Here is a 13,756-nt window from a genome sequence, read left to right as displayed (position 1 = left end):
AAGAATAATATATCGAGCAAAGATATCCTTTGGAAATGAAGGAGGAATAAAGACCTTTCCAGACATACAGGAGCTGATGGAATATTCAAACACACGACCTGCACTACAAGAAATAATAAAGGAGGCTATTCGACGACCATCATCAGGGACAATTTGTGGCAACTGAAACACAAATAGGGGGAGAGTAAAGGCCTGAACCAGAATATGGGGATGGAGAAAGTAAGCGTGCTAAAGAAAATGGAATAGGAGTGACGTCATAGGAATGGCGGCAGCGGGGCGCACTTTTTGAGTTCTCCGTCTGATCTTATCAGAAACGGGAAGCTTATAACCCATCAAAGGACTCTCTGCTCATCACGCAGAACAGCGAAGAGACTCGCGCAGGGATTACTTGCAGGTGGGGAAAATTTTGGGCGAGCAGGGGAAGAAGGAAGGGAGCGGAGCGGAGACACGCCGCACCTGTGGCGGCAGTGGAGACACGGATTGGAATCGTGGTCCACACATGTGGCTGTAGAAATTCGGCCCCCACCCTTGGGTTGTGGAAATCTGCTCCGCACCTGTGACTGTGAAAATCCAGCCCACACCCATGACTACAGATACGCAGGATATCCCAGGACGGAGGAGAGCGCAGAAGCCAGGAGGTTGGCGCTTTGCCCTGCATCCCGCGGCGGACCTCTCCCGCCACAGGGGCAGCATATCCAGCATTTGAGGCAATAACTTCAGCTGATAACCCCAGTTGAGACTTGGGCCGGACAAGAGACACAGACTGCGTGCCTGGGCGCCTCCCCCCGCTTTTCCGACACTACTCCCGCCTTTCTAGAGACTTGATCTAGCCCCTGCACTAAGGAGCAGCGGTGAATTACGGAGGAGCCTTGGTGCCCGGGCTCCGGGAGGGCGGGAGGGCAGCACTGGCCCAGGGAGGAGGCTAGGAGCTGGACTGGGAGAGGGGGGAGTTTTCCGTCCCCAGCCACCGCCTTTTCTGGCCTGCGGGAAGAGTGTAAGACAGCGGGGCTGGGAAAGAGAAGACCCCTCCTTCCATCCCCAGCCCCAACCCTTTCTGGCCAGCCTAGGGCGGGGCAACCACATCCCCAGCTGCAGAGACGCGGGGGTTCCCAGAACAAAAGAGAGAACACAAAAGCCAGGTGGCGGACTCTTTGCTCTGCATCCCACAGGGGACCTCTCCCCCCGCGGAGGCCGCATATCTAGCATTTGAGGCAAATAGCCTCAGCTGACACCCACAGTTGGGCCTTAGTCCGGACAAAGGACACAAACTCCACACCTGGGCCCCTCCCCCCGCTCTTCCAGTCCTACCCCCACCCTTCCAGAGACTTGAACTGGCTCCTGATCTGAAGAGCAGTGTCAGATTACAGAGGAGCCTTGGTGTTTGGGCCCTGGGAAGACTGGCGGCTGGCTCGGGCCCAGGGAAGAGGCTGAGAAGAGTGTGGTTTGCACTGACCTAGGAGACGGGAGACTCCTCCATCCCCAGCTACCACCGTTTCTGGCCTGCAGGTGGGGTGTGACACAGCTGGGCTGGGAAAAAGAAGACCCCTCTTTCCATCCCCAGCCCCCACCCTTTCTGGCCTGCCTAGGGCGGGGCAATTACATCGGTGGAGGCACTCCCAGGGATCAGCAGTAAGTGGCAGATGCAGCTCTCAGCTTTCAGCAGCTGAGGAATCTCCCGCCCGCCACACACACACACAGGAAAGAGGTGCCCTAAGACTCAGGAGAACTGGACACAGGGCTAGTGATGCTACTCTCAGTGTGCATATGTGCAGGCAAGGGCAGAAACTGCACTGGCTTTGTAAAAACTACTGTCCAGACCCCTCAGCCCCACGCATCTAAAGCTGCAGACCCAACATCACTCTGGGCACCAGGTGACCGGCTCTACCTGCACAATACGCAGGGGACTCTGTGCTACAGCAGAAAACAACCTGGAGAATACTTGGTGGATTTAAGCCACAACTGGCGCTGTTTTTTGTTCTGTTTTGATTTGTCTTTATGTCTTTGACATCTTTGCCTGTGTCGAGTGGGGGTTGTCGATTGTTTTTTACATGTGAATGTATTTGATTTTTTCCTTGTTGTTGTTGTTGTGCTTGGTGATTTGCTTTGTTCTGTAATTGCCCTACCAGAGCCCAGCTTAAGAGGCACAAGATTCAACATACCCAGCAGCCAAATCCAGACCAAGCCACAGTACTACTGTGTTTGACCTACAAGTGACACACCCAGGGGGAATTCTTTACAGGCACATAGAGGCCAAACCACATCTAAGCGGTCAACCCTCACGTAGCAGAACACCCTGCGTGGGCAGAGCCAAGTCTCACAACTAGTCAGCATAGGAGTTAACCCCACCTACTCACAAGCGAAAAGCAATTAAGGATCTTCTTTAATAGGAAAATATACACAACACAAGAGTCACTTTTGGAGCACACGCAGGGGAGAAGAACGAAGTAGTGCAAGTGAAATATAAAGGACATTTATTACATACTAATCCAGCAAGAACTAAGAACTCCAGGACATCTACCTAATACATCGAAGCAAACACAGAGAGTCAGCCAGAATGAGGAAACAAAGAAGCATATCCCAAATAAAAGAACAGAAGAAACCTCCAGAAATGGAACTAAATGAAGCAGAGGTAACCAAACTATCAGAGACAGAGTTCAGAATACTGATGATAAGAATGTTTAAGGAGCTTAGAGAAGACATCTAGAAGGATGTAGAAATCATAACGAACAACCAGTTAGAACTAAAGAACACAGTTACCGAAATAAAGAACTCACTTGAAGGAATTAACAGCAGGTTAGATGAAGCAGAGGATCGAATCAGCGACTTAGAAGACAAGTTAGCAGAGATCACCCAAACAGAACAACAGAAAGAAAAAAGAATAAAAAACAATGAAGATGGTTTAAGAGACCTATGGGACAACATCAAGTGCAACAACATGCGCATCATAGGAATACCAGAAGGTGAAAAGAAGAAACAAGGGATTGAGAACATATTTGAAGTAATAATGTCCAAAAACTTCCCTAACCAGATGAAGGAAACCAACATACAAGCCCAGGAAGTGCAGAGAGTTCCAAACAGGATAAACCCAAACAGGTCCACTCCAAGACCCATTATAGTTAAAATGACAAAGATTAAAGACAAAGAGAGAATCCTAAAAGCAGCAAGAGAAACACAGAGGGTTACATACAAGGGAACTCCCATAAGACTATCAAATGACTTTTCTGCAGAAACATTGAAGGCCAGGAGGGAGTGGCAGGAGATACTCAAAGTTATGGAAAACAAAGGCCTACAACCTAGATTGCTTTATGCAGCAAGGCTATCATTTAAAATTGACGGAGAGATAAAGAGCTTCCCAGAAAAGAATAAGCTAAAGGAATTCATTACCACTAGGCAAGCATTGCAAGAAATACTAAAAGGACTTCTGTAAATAGAAGAAAAATGAAAACAATCTAACCACAAATTTAAAAATGGCAATAACTATGTACTTATCAATAATCACTTTAAATGTAAATGGTTTAAATGCTCCAATCAAGAGACATAGGGTGGCTGAGTGGATAGGAAAGCAAGACCCTTGCATATGCTGTATACAAGAGACTCACCTCAGATCAAAAGACACACACAGGCTGACAGTTAAGGGTTGGAGGAAGATATTCCATGCAAATGGAAATGAGAAAAAAGCTGGAGTTGCAATACTTATCTCTGACAAAATAGACTTTAAAATGAAGAAAATATTTAAAGACAAAGATGGGCACTATATAATAATAAAGGGATCAATTCAACAAGAGGACATAACCCTAGTAAACATCTATGCACCCAACATAGGAGCACCTAAATATATAAAACAGATATTGATTGACATGAAGACAGAGATCAACAGTAACACTATCATAGTAGGGGACTTCAACACAACTCTGACAACAAGGGACAGGTCTTCCAGACAGAAAATTAATACGGAAACAACAGCCTTAAATGACACATTGGACCACTTGGATTTAATCGATATTTTCAGAGCATTCCACCCCAATGCTGCAGAATACACGTTCTTCTCAAGCACACATGGAACATTCTCCAAGATAGACCATATGTTAGTCCACAGAGCAAGTCTGGATAAATTTAAGAAAATTGAAATCATACCAATTGTCTACTCTGACCACAGTGCTATGAAATTAGAAATGAACTACAGGAAAAAAACTGGAAGACACACAAATTCATGGAGGCTGAATAATATGTTACTAAATAATGAATGGGTCAAGCAGGAGATCAAGGAAGGAATCAAAAGATATCTCGAGACAAACGAAATTGAAAATAAAACGACCCAAAATCTATGGGATGCCGTGAAAGCAATCCTAAGAGGGACGTTCATAGCACTGCAGGCCTACCTAAAGAAACAAGAAACATCACTAGTCAACAGTTTATCTTCACACTTAAGGGATCTGGAAAAAGAACAACAAAATAAGCCCAAAGGGAGTACAAGGAAGGAGATAATAAGGATCAGAGCGGAAATAAATGAAATAGAAACCAGAAAAACAATACAAAAGGTCAATGAATCCAAGAGTTGGTTCTTAGAGAAGATAAACAAAATTGACAAACCTTTAGCCAGATTCATTAAAAAAAGAGAGAGAGGACCCAAATTAATAAAATCAGTAATGAAAGAGGAGAAGTGACAACAGACACCGCAGAGATACAAAAAATTTTAAGAAATTACTATGAGCAACGGTATGCCAACAAATTTGACAACCTGGAAGAAATGGACAATTTCCTAGAGGCATACAACCTTCCAAGGCTCACTCAAGAAGAGACAGAAAACCTGAATAGACTGATTACCACCAAGGAAATTGAATCAGTAATCAACAATCTCCCAACAAACAAAAGCCCTGGACCAGATGGCTTTACAGGCGAATTTTACAGAACGTTCAAAAAAGAATTGTCACCTATTCTTCTCAAACTCTTCAAAAAATCCAGAGGGAGGGAAGACTCCCAAACACTTTTTACGAAGCCACTATCACCCTGATCCCAAAATCAGACAAAGACACCACAAAAAAAGAAAACTACAGGTCGATATCGCTAATGAACATAGATGCAAAAATCCTCAACAAAACACTAGCGAAGAGAATTCAGCAATTCATTAAAAAGACCATACACCATGATCAAGTGGGATTCATCCCTGGTATGCAAGTGTGGTTCAACATCCGCAAATCAATTAATGTGATACACCACATTAACCAAATGAAAAATAAAAATCATATGATCATATAAATTGACGCAGAAAAAGCATTTGATAAAATTCAGCAGCCATTCATGATAAAAACCCTTAAGAAAGTGGGAATAGAGGGATCATATCTCAACATAATAAAGGCCATATATGATAGACCCACAGCTAACATCATACTCAATGGGGAAAAGCTAAAACCATTCCCCTTAAAATCAGGAACAAGGCAAGGTTGCCCACTTTCTCCACTTCTATTCAACATAGTGCTGGAAGTTCTAGCCACAGCAATCAGACAAGGAAAAGAAGTAAAAGACACCCAAATCAGTAAGGAGGAAGTAAAACTGTCATTACATGCAGATGATATGATACCATATTTAGAGAACCCTAAAGACTCCACCAAGAAACTATTAGAGCTGATAGATGAATTTAGTAAAGTAACAGGATACAAAATTAATATTCAGAAATCAGTTGCATTTGTATAAACCAATAATAAAACATCAGAAGGAGAAATTAAAAAAGCAATTCCATTTACAATTGCTCCAAAGACTATAAAATACCTGGGAATAAATTTAACCAAAGAAGTAAAAGATCTGTACTCAGAAAATTATAAGACACTGAACAAAGAAATGAAAGAAGATACAAATAGATGGAAACACATACCATGTTCATGGATAGGAAGAATCAATATAGTTAAAATGTCCATACTGCCTAAGGCAATATACATATTCAACGCAATTCCTATCAAACTACCAACGACATTTTTCACAGAAATAGAACATATAATCCTAAAATTTATATGGGATAACAAAAGACCCCGGATTTCCTCAACAATCTTGAGAAATAAGAACAAAGTGGGAGGTATAACAATACCTGACTTCAAATTATACTACAAGGCTACAGTAATCAAAACAGCATGGTATTGGCATAAAAGCAGACCCATAGATCAATGGAACAGAATAGAGAGTCCAGAAATCAATCCATGCCTATATGGCCATTTAATCTATGACAATGAAAGCAAGAATGTACGGTGGGGTAAAGAGAGTCTAATCTATAAATGGTGATGGGAAACTTGGACAGACACATGCAAAAAGATGAAGCTGGATCACCTCCGAACACCACATACAAAAATAAATTCAAAATGGCTTAAAGATTTAAATGTAAGATCTGAAACCATAAAATTCCTAGAAGAAAATATAAGAAGAAACTTCACAGACATTACCCGGAGTAAGATTTTTAATGATATATCCCCTCGCGAGACGGAAGTAAGAAAAAAAATAAACATGTGGGACTACATCAAACTAAAAAGCTTTTTCACAGCAAAGGAAACCATCAATAAAACAAAAATGGATCCTACTGAATGGGAAAAGATATTTGCCAATGATATATCTGATAAGGGGTTAGTATCACAAATTTATTAAAAACTCACTCAACTCAACTCCAAAAAAACAAACAACCCAATTAAAAAATGGGCAGAGGACATGAAGAGACATTTTTCTAAAAAGGACATACAGATGGCAAACAGACATATGAAGAAATGTTCAACCTCACTAACCATTAGAAAAATGAAAATAAAAACCACAATGAGATACAACCTCACCCCGGTCAAGATGGCTATCATCAATAAATCAACAAATAACAAGTGCTGGAGTGGATGTGGAGAAAAGGGAATGCTGGTGCACTGTTGGTGGGAATGTAGATTGGTGCAGCCACTATGGAAAACAGTTTGGAGGTATCTCAAAAATCTGAAAATGGAACTACCTCATGATCCAGCAATCCCACTCTTAGGTATCAATCCGGAGAAATCAAAAACTCCAATTCAAAAATCTTTATGCACTCCTATGTTTATTGCAGCACTATACACAATAGCCAAGACCTGGAAACAACCAAAATGCCCATCGGTAGATGACTGGATTAACAAATGTGGTACATTTATACAATGGAGTATTACGCAGCCATAAAGAAGAAACAAATCTTACCATTTGCAACAACATGGATGGACCTAGAGAACATTATGTTAAGTGAAATAAGTCAGACAGAGAAAGACAAATACCATATGATCTCACTTATATGCGGAATCTAAAGAAAATAATAAGTGAATGAACTAATCATAGACAGTTTTGGAAACATGGAGGAAAAACAGAGGTTTGCTAGAGGGGCAGGGGGGTGGGGATTAGGGGAAAGTGAGAGGTTTTGAAAAATATTCGGTAACCATAAGATGGTCATGGGGGTTTGAAAATTAATTTGGGGAATGTACAGAGGGATAGTGGATGGGGGGAGGGGGGCTCACACATTGTGAGGGATATAAATGATAAACGTCTAAGTTTTGCTTTGTCTTGTGCAGCTGAAACTAATAAAAAAAAATAAAAAATAAATAAATAAAATAGATAAATAAAAAAATAAAGAAAATTGAATACTCTAAATACCAAAATTTCTTTTACATAAACGTAAGGGTAACAACTCAAAAAAAAAAAAAGAAATCCAGAACTGAAATATATACTGTAATAAAAGAAGAAACAGAGGGAAACATCATAGAATACTACCACACAGAAATAATAGACAACAACAAAAAGGCAAAGAAACAATGGAGACACAGCCTTACCAGAAAACTAAAGACAGAATGACAGGAAATCCTCACATATCCATAATCACCCTAAATGTAAATGGGCTGAACTCACCAATAAAAAGACACAGAGTAGCAGATTGGATCAAAAAACTAAACCCAACCATATGCGGTCTCCAAGAGACACATATCACCTGCAATGACAACCATAGACTCAAAGTGAAAGTGTGGAAATTGACACTGCAAGCAAATGGTACCCATAGAAAATCAGGTGTAGCCATAATGTTATCACATGAAACAGACTTCAAGGTGAAAAAGATAACAAGAGACAAAGATGGACATTTCATAATAGTGAAGGGGTCTATACAACAAGAAGACATAACAGTCATCAATATTTATGCCCCCAATCAGGGAGCACCTAAATATACCAAGCAACTACTAACAGAAGTAAAGGGAGAAACTGACCAAAACACAATTATACTAGGAGGTTTAAATACATCATTGACAACTATGGATAGATCGTCCAAACAGAAAATAAATAAAGAAATAGCAGCCCTAAATGTCACATTAGATGAAATGGACATAACTGACATATACAGAGCACTTTATTCTAAAGCAACAGACTGTACATTCTTTACTAGTGTACATGGAACATTCTCAAGGATAGACCATATATTGGGATATAAAATCTGCCTCAGCAAATTTAAGAAGATTGAAATCATACCAAGCATATTCTCTGATCACAAGGCTTTGAAATTGGATATCAACTGGCAAAAGAAAGCAGGAAAAAACACAAATATATGGAGATTAAACAACATACTTTTAAAGAAGGACTGGGTCAAAGAAGAAATTAGAGGAGAGATCAAAAGATACATAGAAACAAATGACAATGAAAATACATCCTACCAAAATTTTTGGGATGCAATGAAAGCAATTTTAAGAGGGAAATTTATATCATTTCAGGCCTATCTCAAGAAACAAGGAAACTCCCAAATAAATAGCCTCAGGTTATACCTTAAAGAACTAGAAAAAGAAGAGCAAGTGAAACCCAAGTTCAACAGAAGAAAGGAAATAACAAAAGTCAGAGCAGAACTGAAAGAAATAGAGAACAAAAAGAAAATAAATAAATAAATTAAAGTGACAAAGAGCTGGTTCTTTGAAAGGATTAACAAAATTTACAAACCCTTGGCTAGAATCACTAAGATAAAAAGAGAGAAGACACTAATTAACCAAATCAGAAATGAAAAAGGGGAAATTATCACGGACACCACAGAAATACAAAGGATCATCCAAGAATACTATGAAGGACTATATGTCACCAAATTCAATAACCTAGAAGAAATGGACAAGTTCTTAGAAACATATAGCCGTCGAAGGCTGAACCATGAAGAACTGGAAAATCTAAACAGACAGATCACCAGTAACAAAATTGAGTCAGTCATCCAAAACCTTCCAAAAGCAAAGTCCAGGACTAGATGCCTTCTCTAGTGAACTCTACCAAACCTTCTAGGAGGATCTAATACCAATCCTGCTCAAACTCTTTAAAAAAACTGAAGAAGTGACAGTACTCAATAACACATTTTATGAGGCCAACATTACCCTGAGAGCAAAACCTGGTAAGGACAACACAAAAAAAGTATACTACAGACCAATATCTCTGATGAATACCGATGCAAAAATCCTAAATAAAATTCTAGCAAATCGATTAAAACAATGCATTGAAAAGATTATTCATCACCAGTCTGCATTCCCACCAACAGTGTATGAGGGTTCCTTTTTCTCCACAGCCTCTCCAACACTTGTTATTATTTGTTTTGTTGATGATAGCCATTCTGACAGGGTTGAGGTGATATCTCATTGTGGTTTTTAATTCCATTTCTCTGATGATTAGTGATGTTGAGCATTTTTTCATATGTCTATTTGCCATTTCTATGTCCTCTTTGGAGAAATGTCTCTCCAGGTTCTCTGCCCATTTTTCAATTGGGCTGTTTCTGTTTTTTTTTTTGTTGAGTTGTATGACTTCCTTGTATATTTTGGATATTAGCCCCTTATCCTAGTCACTGTTTGGAAAAATCCTCTCCCATTCAGTTGGTTGCATCTTTATGTTGTCAATGGTTTATTTTGCTGTGCAGAAGGTTTTAAGTTTCATATAGTCCCATTTGTTTATTTTAGCTTTTACTTCCATTGCCTTTGGAGTCAAATTCATAAAATGCTCTTTGAACCCAAGGTCCATTAGTTTATTACCCATGTTTTCTTCTATGCAGGTTATTGCGTCAGGTCTTACGCTTAAGTCTTTGATCCATTTAGAATTAATTTTGGTACATGGTGGCAAATAGCAGTCCAGTTTCATTCTTTTGCACGTGGTTATGCAATTCTCCCAGGACCATTTATTGAAGAGGCTGTCTTTCCTCCACTGTATGTTTTTAGCTTCTTTGTCAAAAATTGTCTGTCCATATTTATGTGGTTTTATTTATGGGTTCTCAATTCTATTCCTTGGCCTATGTGTCTGTTTTTCTGCCAATACCATGCTGTTTTGATTATTGTAGTCCTGTACTACAAGCCAAAGTCAGAAAGTGTGATACCTCCATTATTGTTATTTTTCTTAAGATTGTTCGTCTATTTGGGGTCTTTTGTGGTTCCAAACAAATCTGATGATTTTTTGTTGTATTTCTTTAAAAATGTCATTGAGATTTTGATGGGGATTGCATTAAATCTGCATATAGCTTTGGGTAATATGGCCATTTTAACTATGTTGATTCTTCCAATCCATGAGCATGGAATGTCTTTCCATTTCTTCCTGTCTTCTTTAATTTCTTTCAAAAATGTCTTATAGTTTTCAGCATATACGTCTTTCACATCCTTGGTTAAGTTTATTCCTAGGTATTTTATTTTTTTTACTGCAATTGCAAAAGAAATTGTTTTTTGTATTTCTTTTTCTGAGATTTCATTGTTAGTATATAGGAAAGCAATGGACTCTTTTACGTTGATTTTGTTGCCAGCAACTTTACTGTATTCGTTGATTGTTTCTAATATCTTTTTTGTGGAGTCTTTAGGGTTTTCTATATATAGCTTCCTGTCATCTGCAAAGAGTGACAATTTAACATCTTCATTCCAAATTTGGATGCCTTTTATTTCTTTCTCTTGCCTGATTGCTCTGGCAAGGACTTCCAACACTATGTTGAAAAGCAGAGGTGATAGGGGACATCCCTGTCGTGTTCCTGAACGTAGAGCAAAGGGCTTCAGTTTTTCTCCATTAATTATGAGATTAGCAGAGGGCTTGTCATATATGGCCTTTATTATATTAAGGTATTTTCCTTCTTTACCTATTTTATGAAGTGTTTTAATCATAAATGGATGTTGTATCTTGTTAAATGCTTTTTCTGCATCAATTGATATAATCATATGTTTTTTGTCCTGTATTTTGTTTTTGTGATGTATCACATTGATGGATTTGCGTATGTTGAACCATCCTTGTGCCCCGGGGATGAACCCCACTTGGTCATGATGAATAATCATTTTAGTGCATTGTTGTATTCGATGTGCTAGAATTTTGTTTAGGATTTTTGCATTTGTATTCATCAGAGATATTGGTCTGTAGTTTTGTTTTTTTGTGCTGTCCTTACCAGGTTTTATTATCAGGGTAATGTTGGCCTCATAAAATGAGTTAGGGAGTACTGTCTCTTCTTCAATTTTTTGGAAGAGTTTGTGCAAGATTGGTATTAGATCCTCTTTGAAGGTTTGGTAGAATTCACTAGTGAAGCCATCTGGTCCCGGACTTTTGCTTTTGCGAAGGTTTTGGATGACTGATTCAATATCATTACTGGTGATCGGTCTGTTTAGATTTCCCAGTTCTTCATGGTTCAGCCTTGGAAGGCTATATGTTACTAAGAACTTGTCCATTTCTTCTAGGTTACTGATTTTGGTGTCATATAGTCCTTCACAGTATTCTTGGATAATCCTTTGTATTTCTGTGGTGTCAGTGATAACTTCCCCTTTTTCGTTTCTGATTTTGTTAATTAGTGTCTTCTCTCTTTTTATCTTAGTGATTCTAGCCAAGGTTTTGTCAATTTTGTTAATCTTTCAAAGAACCAGCTCTTTGTCACATTAATTTTTTCTATTTTCTTTGTGTTCTCTATTTCATTTAGATCTGCTCTGATTTTTTTTATTTCTTTTCTTCTGCTGACCTTGGGTTTCACTTGTTCTTCTTTTTCTAGTTCTTTAAGGTGTAACATGAGGCTATTTATTTGCGATTTTTCTTGTTTCTTGAGATAGGCCTGCATTGATATAAATTTCCCTCTTAAAACTGCTTTCGCTGCATCCAAAAAATTTTGGTAGGATTTATTTTCTTTATAATTTCTTTCTAAGTATCTTTTGATCTCTCCTCTAACTTCTTCTTTGACTCAGTCATTCTTTAAAAGTATGTTGTTATATCTCCATGTATTTGTTTTTTTTTCCTGCTGTCTTTTTGCAGTTGATATCCAATTTCAAAGCCTTGTGATCAGAGAAGATGCTCTGTATGATTTCAATCTTCTTCAATTTGCTGAGGCTGACTTTATATCCCAATATATGGTCTATCCTTGAGAGTGTTCCATGTACACTAGAAAATAACATATAGTCTAATATTTTAGGATGAAGTGCTCTATAAATGTCAATTATGTCCATTTATCTAATTCGTCATTTAGGGCTGCTATTTCGTTATTTATTTTCTGTTTGGATGATCTATCCATAGCTGTCAATGATGTATTTAAGTCCCCTAGTATAATTGTGTTTTGGTCAATTTCTCCCTTTAGTTCTGATAGTAGTTGCTTGGTATATGTTTGTGCTCCCTGATTGGAGGCATAAATATTGATGACTGTTATGTCTTCTTGTTGTATAGTCCCCTTCACCATTATGAAATTTCCATCTATGTCTCTTGTTATCTTTTCCACCTTGAAGTCTGTTTCGTCTGATATCGTTATGGCTACACCTGATTTTCTCTGGGTAGCATTTGCTTGGAGTGTCAATTTCCACCCTTTCACTTTGAGTCTATGCTTGTCCTTGTAGCTGAAATGTGTCTCTTGGAGACAGCATATGGTTGGGTTTAGTTTTTTGATCTAATATGCTACTCTGTGACTTTTTATTGGTGAGTTCAGTCCATTTACATTTAGGGTGATTATTGATGTGTGAAGATCTCCTGTCATTCTATCTTTAGTTTTCTGGTAAGGCTGTGTCTCCATTATTTCTTTGCCTTTTTGTTGTTGTCTATTATTTCTGTGTGGTGGTATTCTATGATGTTTCCCTCTGTTTCTTCTTTTATTACAGTACATATTTCAGTTCTGGATTTTTTTTTTTTTTTGAGTGGTTACCGTTAAGTTTATGTAAAAGAAAGTTTGATATTTAGAGTATTCCTTTTTCTTCAGCATGCTTACTTTCTCCATTCCCATATTCCAGTTCAGGTCTTTACTCTCCCCCTTTCTATGTTTTGGTTGCCACAAATTGTCCCTGTTGATGGTGGTCGAATAACCTCCTTTAGTATTTCTTCTAGTGCTTGTCGTGTATTAGAAAATTCCCTCAGCTTCTGTATGTCTGGAAAGGTCTTTATTCCTCCTTCATATCTAAAGGCTATCTTTGCTGGATATCTTATTCTTGGCTCATATTTTCTGTCTTTCAATAGTTTGGATATTTGGTTCCACTCCCTCCTGGCTTATAGAGATTCTGCTGAAAAATCTGATGATAGTCTAATGGGGTTTCCTTTTTAAATTACCATCTTCTTTTCCCTGTCTTACTTTAGGATTCTTTCTTTGTCGTTGATTTTAGACAGCTTCAATATAATGTGCCTTGGAGGAGGCCTGTTGGGATTGAGGTAATTAGGTGTTCTATTTGCTTCTTGGATTTGAGTGTCCTATTCTGTCCACATGTTTGGGAAGTTCTCATCGACAATTTGTTTGAATATATTCTCTGTTCCCTTCTCTCTTTCTTCTTCTGGTATGCCCATTATTCTTATATTG

Source organism: Rhinolophus sinicus, chromosome 18, assembly GCF_057876585.1.
Source record: "Rhinolophus sinicus isolate RSI-liver-muscle chromosome 18, RSI-T2T, whole genome shotgun sequence".
NCBI classification, from domain to species: domain Eukaryota; kingdom Metazoa; phylum Chordata; class Mammalia; order Chiroptera; family Rhinolophidae; genus Rhinolophus; species Rhinolophus sinicus.
This window is presented reverse-complemented; position numbering follows the sequence as displayed.